Source organism: Cupressus sempervirens, chromosome 2, assembly GCF_028749045.1.
Source record: "Cupressus sempervirens isolate cs-2001-9-10 chromosome 2, ASM2874904v1, whole genome shotgun sequence".
NCBI classification, from domain to species: domain Eukaryota; kingdom Viridiplantae; phylum Streptophyta; class Pinopsida; order Cupressales; family Cupressaceae; genus Cupressus; species Cupressus sempervirens.
Genome location: NC_143119.1, coordinates 663,622,342 through 663,631,064, shown reverse-complemented (window position 1 = coordinate 663,631,064; position 8,723 = coordinate 663,622,342).

Here is an 8,723-nt window from a genome sequence, read left to right as displayed (position 1 = left end):
TCCAGAGGATGCATTTGGTTTGATTCATTTTGGTTGAATATTGTATAGTTTATGAAGTTTTGAAGTGACATGAATCGTAATTCAGACATACGTTTCGTTTGACAAAGATAATTTGAAGTCAATTTATCAAAAATTTCTTTTTTTTTTTAATAGAAAGGTATCTCAATAAGCTAGTTCCTACATATTTTTCAAAAAAAAATTGATTTAATTTACTAATTTTCCTGAGGTGTCAAAGTTGGTTGATGCTCAATCAGTAATGAACCTACAATGAGTTAAACTCATATTTGAAAGTCTTAATGACTAAAATATGTATTATAATTATAGTCTTTGGAAAGCTTGCTCTAAGCAACATATGTTAATATTATTTATTTTACAAGAGGAGATCATTCTCTTGCAATTAAGGGTGTGAAAAGAGTAAAAAATAAATAAAATATAAAAAAAGGGTTGCAAAATTCTTATTTTTGAGTGTTCACGCGAACACCATGTTTACACGAACACATTATGCATGTTTGCACGAACCCATGTTCACTTGAACATGCGTGCTTAACTTTCTTGACTGTCATAAAATTAACATGGCATGTTCGTGCGAACATGTGTTATCTTTTATGTTTGCCCAAACATACAAAAAAGAAAAAAAGCTAGCGTCAACTTCTAACATACTATTTAAAAATTGTGACAGCAACAGAAAAATTTGTACAATGATTTTTTTATCTGATTATTGCTCGAAATTTATCTTGAAGCAAGGGATTATTTTATTTTATTTTTTATTTTATAATAGGAAACAAAAACGGAAGGCAAAATAAATATGCACGGAAGAGATCTGATGAAGTAGAACAAATAAATATTCAAAAGATGGTGGCATGTTATCATCGAATTAAAAAAGGTGAAGGAAATGTTGAAGAAGGCTCAATAGAAGTACAAGTAGTGCATATGGGAGAGAGGTTAGGAACACTCCCTACAGAATCTCAAAAAATGAATGTTGAAGAAGGTTTGAGATCACTCTCTATAGAGGTTCAAATAACAAAAGTTGGAGAAGGGTCAGAATCTTTCCCTACTGAATCTCAAACAATGGATGTTGGTGAAGGCTCAAGATCGGTCCCTATAGAAATTTTAGTAATAGAAGTTAGAGAAGGGTTGAGATCAGGTGCAGGAACTAGTATGGATGAACTCTTAAATATTGCCTTATCTGTAAAGAATGGTATTTCTAATAAGAATTTAGATCATTTACTTAAAATGGATGTGGATAAATTGAGAAAACTTGCAGCTAGTGTTCAACCATTAAGTTTGTCTAAGAAATTCAATGAATAAGAAGATAAGAGAAATTATGACTCAATTTGATAACATTGAAACACTTAAACAAGCTCAGTTGCTTTCACTTTTTCTTACACAAAAAAAGTTACAAGAGGCATTGAAATTGTTAGGTGTAGACACAACATCAAAGAAGAGAACATTTTCTAGCATGCAAACTGATTTGATTGAAAATGTTAAACAAGGTTTGAGAAGCATAGGAAAACACTCTCGAACTAAAGATAAGTCTGTGGCTAGAAAAGTGATGTTGATGTCTATTGTGAGTAAGAATATGAATCAAAATAGACAAATATCTTCAATTTCATTTGAAATAGGTTTTAGTAGGAAAACAATGAGACAATATGTTAAGAGAAGATTAATTGTGGATGACAGTACTATGGAGGGCAACTGGGCAATCATGTGTAGAGCACCTCATTCTGATAGGATTAAAGAGTTCTTAAAAAATTTAGTCATGTCATTTTGGATTGATAACACTTGTCCTTCATCAAATAGTAGAGATGTTATTAGGCATAGGATTGCACCTAGTCAATATGAACATCATACAAAACATTGGTTGGACACAACACAACATGAGTTATATGTGTCATTTTGTAGTGAACATCCTAATGTAAAAGTTGGGCAAACATTGTTTGAGAAATTGAAGCCATACCTTCTGAGGTCAAACAAAGTGTTTGAAACTTGTTGTTATCGTCATCATATTGAGTTTGATCTTCACTATCAGGTATTTCAAAAGTTTGTAGAAGACACATATGGTTTTCATGTTGATCCTCCTAGTAGGAGAAGTGATTTTATATCATCCATTTTGTGTGACAACATAGATGATCCAGTTGGTAAAATAAATTGCATCAAAGGATTATGTGAAACATGTGGTGAATTGGTGCTATTTCCTTTGAAAACTAAAAAATATTGATGTAACAAAAATATTGAATTGCAAAAGTTACAAATATGTCAAGAATGAAACAAAGTTGGGGAAAGAAACAAAAAGGTTGGAATATGTTGAAGAGGAGTTTCCTATTCTAACATTTATGCATAGATTTAAGAAATTGATTCAACCTTATATTCGTCACACATATTTTGCAAAGTGGCAAGCACAACAGTTTCAAACTCTGAGAGATCATTTTCCACTTGGAACAATTGTATCAATTGTTGATTTTGCGGAGAACTATTCATTTGTTCATTAGAAAGAAATTCAATCAGATTATTACTTTAATAAGTAGGTTACTATTATGGTACATGTTCTTTATAGACATGCATAGTTAAATTTGGATGGTGTTCAGAGTACAGCTCAAGCACGAGTAATTATAAAGGAATATATTTTTTATATAAGCGATGATAAAGAACATGACATTCACTATGTAGAACATTGCTTCAATATGTTCTTTTCTTATTTGAAAGAAAGAAACATAAATGTTGATAAACATTATGTTTGGTCTGATGGATGTGCCACATAGTTTAAATCATTTAGACCATTTTATGCATTGTGTAGATATCATCGCAATGAGAATATAAAACACATATGGAATTTCTTCGAGAGTGGCCATGGAAAAGGTGAACATGATGGTGTTGGAGCTTGCATCAAATGTGCTTTGCGAAAGTATCAAATGAATTATCAGGGATTTTGTGTAAATGATGCACATGATGTTGTTGAATGGTGTCGGACTCATTTTGCATTAGATGAGGTAGGGACATCATCAATGACAAGTCGACAGGCACCATATAGAGTCTTATAGGAGATAATAGGTATGGACATGTGTACATCTGTTTAACTTTTATGCAATTAATTTATAAAATCTTATTGTTAAGTTTTATTTTTGAATTTTTTGAAGTTTAAATTTAATTTATCTATACTTTCAATTTAACAAAATTTTAGGTGTTAATAGAAAAAACATGCATGGTTGCAAGAAGATAGAAAAGACACATTCCTTACATTCAATCATGAGTATAGATAATTGCAATTGGACATTGAAGACAAGAGAATACTCATGTTTTTGTGACAGTTGCATTAATGAAGACTATGAAGAATGCATCAATCAAACACGTGGATATACAAGTGCATGGATTTTGGTACTACTTGATGTTACCGATACATTTGATAAAGATGATGAAAATTTTGATGATATTCCATTGATTTCTGATGATTATAATCATATCTCTAGATTGGTAAACTTGGGTGAGTATCATACCAATTAATCTCAACTTGTTATTTAATTATCAATTTCAACTATCTTATATATATTGTACGCATACATTCATGTATGTACTTGTTATGTAGGAGATGTCTTTGCAGTGATTGTTGGGCCTAGAAATCATGAAGCTGTCAGTTATTATTTATTGCGATGTACTACAGAGAGGACAAAGTTATATGACCCTGAAGAAAGTGATGGAATGTTGTTCCCCATAGGTAAATTATACATATACATGTACACACACACACACACACACACACACACACACACACACACACACACACACACACACACACACACACATATATATATATATATATATATCTAGGTAACTTCATATCTATCAAATTTTTAAATACTTAAATATGTGGTATAGGTTCTGTTGTGATAGAGGGAACATATTTGAAGCAAGACAAAATAATCCAACATGGAATACACTTTTTTGATTATTAGTCTAACAACAAAGTTTTACAATACAACCACCTGGTCATTGCTACCAGGCTTTGGCTGCATCCAGTCAAACATAAGTGTGTACAACACAAGTGGAGACTAGACAGTGAAGATCATGAAAAAATATTGCATGTTATAAGTGTACATCATGGTTGATTAGACCTTTGAGATTTATTTTATAATAATCTAAATATCAACTTTGATGAAATGTGTTTTTAATTGTACGATCATAGTCTTAGTTATCATTAGTTTATTTTAAAACTATAATATTAATTTTACTATGGATGAATTTAATAATTTAACAACTTGATATAAATAGGGTTTAAGTTAGTTCAAACTTATGCAATCATTATCTATAGATATATATCAAAAATAATTTAATATCTTACAATTCTTAAATATCAACTTCTTTTCAAATGATTGAATTTCATCTTAAATTAAATGTGTTTTTAATCAAGTATGATCATGTAAGTTCTTAATTATCATTAGTTTATTAAAAAACTATATAATTTAATAATTTAAATTAATTGTACCATGGATGAATTTAATAATTTAAATTCATTTAGATAAACTTTATTTTCAAAATAGATTGAATTTCATAAGTGAAAATTAAATGTGTTTTTAAAATTGTAAGATTATAAGTTCATAGTTATCATTTAGGTCAGTTTATTAAAAAACTATATATTTTAATGTTACTTTATTACATCTACTACTGGAGGGACCCCTCAAGACACATACAAATAGAACGACCCTTTGATCGAGTATCCTATACATCCTCTTACTGAGGCACATCAGCCAAGCCCTGCAAATATATATATATATATATATATATATACATACATGTTAGATTTCTATCTTTAAAGCATATATATACATACACATGTACATGTACATTCAAATTAAATACGAATTTGCATATATATAGATATATATCTAGTTTTCAAAACATTTAAATAACTTTAATCAAACTATTTAAAACTTAAGTACCTGAGCACTATCGGGTGCCTCAATAGAATCATCTCTCTCATGTACATGATGTCCTGAACCAATAGTATGTGTAACCATGTGCTCAGCGACCTATGCCTACATGATTTATTATGAGTTAAAGATCAAATTAAATTTTCTAGATATATATCTGAACTGAATTTTTTAATAAATGAACATATTTTTTAATTTCATATATATTTAAAATTAAAAATAAATTATATATGTACTTGGGTCTTTAGAGGTGGAGGATGATCAATAGACTCCATTGTATCATCTACCGATGCACTTGAGCCTAAAACTCTGACACCTACTGAACCTCCCTCAACACCATGTCCAACTGCTAGTAAATCTGAGTGAAGTGGAATGTGTAACCGGCTGGGTATTGGTGTAGAATCAATGCTACCAAGTCAAAAAAATAGGTCCATGTATGATGAAACACCTAGGCTTGAACTAGCATCAATCTTAGACAGGCCTTACAACTACTCACCAAACTCATCAAGACCCTCAGCTATGATCTGGACATCTCCAACTCGTATACCCAAGTCATCTATAGAGTGTCATGAGCCTAGTGCCGAATGTTGTGAGCTACGCATAGGTGTATCCTCTATCACTGGTGTGGCAGCCTATGTTTGTGGAACTATGCCAAAGCTCTAATGTTGTCTAACAACATCCATCAATGAGTGTACCGAAATCCCCTGTGTAGCGAAAATATAGTTGATAATATGCAACATATCCTCCAAAAAATACACTGTCATATCCGTATGTGTCTGCTATCCTGAAAGACAACAAATTTCATCTGGCAATGGTAGCCCAACAGCTCTATATGCATCATCAGATGAGGCGCCTAAAGTGCCACTAGATGCTTGTGAAGATGGTCGACCAAGTGGACGAGGACGTCGACTATGAAGATAACAACTAATAGAATCTATTGTGATACTAGATGCCACAGATGCAATTTTCCCAATAGTGTCAATTGCTCCCCTCTTGGAAGTAATGACGACTCTATCTACAATATGCGCATGTGCAAGAGTCATAGGAGGCATCCTCTATCCAACAAACTATCTAACATCTGCAGGTGGTAGACGATGTGCACTGTGGTACTAGTCATGATCTGCGATCTGACCACACCCTTGTCCACAATAATCAAGAATATCCAAGTAGTTGACATTGAGCCCTATACGAAACTCAACATACAACTATTGTGCAAAATAAAGGGGTATCTGATTGTTATTAGGATAACAACCATCTTCTACTAAAAATTGTGTATAGATCATGCTAGCAATAATAGGGTCTCTACATTGTGTGACTCTGCAACCTCTCACCCTACCCTGTGTACCCTCAAAAGAGCTCTCTCTTGATGATGTCTTTGGGGGCTACCCTCTTGACATCATTGAAAGATGCATCTCCTGAGACCTCAGCCATAAGCTCCCTAGATATGGAAGCTAATATGGCAAGAGTAAATGAATGGTGAGCTCTAAACATAGCTATCAAATCCTGTAAACTCCTACATATCATAGTACATATGTCTCTATAAAGACTATCATTAGAGGTCAATATAGAGTGCTGTAATCTAGCAATCTCCTACTTTAGAAATGCAAATAGAGCATCAATATTGATGCGTGGAGGTGGTGCAACAGGACCTCTAGCAGGAGTCGCAGGTGCAGCCTGACCTAGAATAGTAGCCACAGTAGGACCTACACCACCTGGAGCCGCACCAGGAGTTAGACCATGAGCTCCATAATGAGCCTTACATCGAGGTACACCATGAGCTATAGCACGAGCCCCACCACAAGCAACATGATGAGCTACATGAGGAGCCAGATCATGAACTACATCAGGCACTACAACAGGAACCACATCAATCTATGCTGCAGTAGGAGTTGCAGCAAGAACTACATCAGGTGTTGCACTAGGAGCTACATCAAACTGATCGTGTGAAGCCATATCTATAGAAATGTATGAAGCTCGCTAAACTACCTACTGTACACACAATTTTTTATTTTTAAAATTCAAAATTATTCACATGTATGTAATTGAACATACATCACACATCATGGACCTAGATAATCTGTAACACGTGGACTTAGATTAATTTGCATATAGGTAAGAATATAACATACACATGTACATATATAAGAACATATAACTTAGAACACATGTATGACCTAACTTAGAATACATCTTACAATGTTTAATTAATAAAAGTTAATTATAATCTTTAACATAACTTGATTATAATTTATACAAACATAAAGAATGTACATCATATATTTGAACATGTAAAGATCTTATATATATATATATATATATATATATATATATATGTATGTATGTATGTATGTATGTATGTATGTATGTATGTATGTATGTATGTATGTATGTATGTACATACATATGTACATATATATGTATATACATACATATATATGTATCTATATAAATATATATGTATACATATATACATATATATGTATATACATATATATGTGTACATGTATATATTGTATATATATATACTATATACATATATATGTATATACACAATATATACATCTATACATATATATGTATATATATATGTATGTATATATATATATACAATATATACATATATATATACATACATATATACATATATATACATACATATATATATATGTATACATATATACATATTTATGTATACATATATACATATGTATACATATATATACATATATATATACATATATGTACATATGTATATATATATATTATACACATATATATATACATACATATATATATATATGTACATATATATACATATATAGATATATATATATATGTATATATGTATCTACGTAAATACATATATATACATATATATACACGTATATACATATATATGTATATACATGTATATATGTATATATGTATATACGTCTATACATGTATATATGTATACATATATATGTGTATACACGTATATACATATATATGTGTATACGTATATATTTATATACGTGTACAGGTATATACGTGTATACATATATACATGTAGATGCGTGTATACATATATACCTATATATGTATATACATGTATATACGTATATATGTATATACATATATGTATATACATATATATTTATATACATACATATACATATATATATATATATATATATATATATATATATATATATATATATATATATATATATATATATATAATCCTAAATTTCATAAATTATAATGTTTCAAGGTTTAGGTTTCAAGTTCATGTAAAACAAGGGTCATACTTCATGTAACATACATGTGTTTAAATGTATGTGCATGTATCTCAAATGTAATTTTTAACAATTTAGGATTAGGCTCAACTTGTTTTAATTTTATGTAAGCTAGGCCTCAATTAGGTTTTGAAATAGGGTTTTACTGTAAAGGTTATAATTAGGCTCAATTTTAGGGTAAGATTTAAGACCTTATGACATTGTTAGAGTTTATACGAACTTACATATTATTATTTAGCATTAAATTTAGGAGTTAATATTAAGGTCCATGGTTAAGAATTTAGGATAAGGGAACTTAGCATATTAAGTTTATGATCTGGTTCAAGATTATGATTTAGGGATTTTTATTATCATTTATAATCAAGTGGGTTTAGAAATTAAATTTTAAGATCAAGGTTACTTGGTTAGGGTTTGGATAATGGTTAGGGTTAGGGTTTGGTTAGGTTAGGGTGTTGATAATGGTTAGGGTTAGGGTTTGGATGTACATGTATGTTATATATTCATGTACCAGTTAGATATGCAA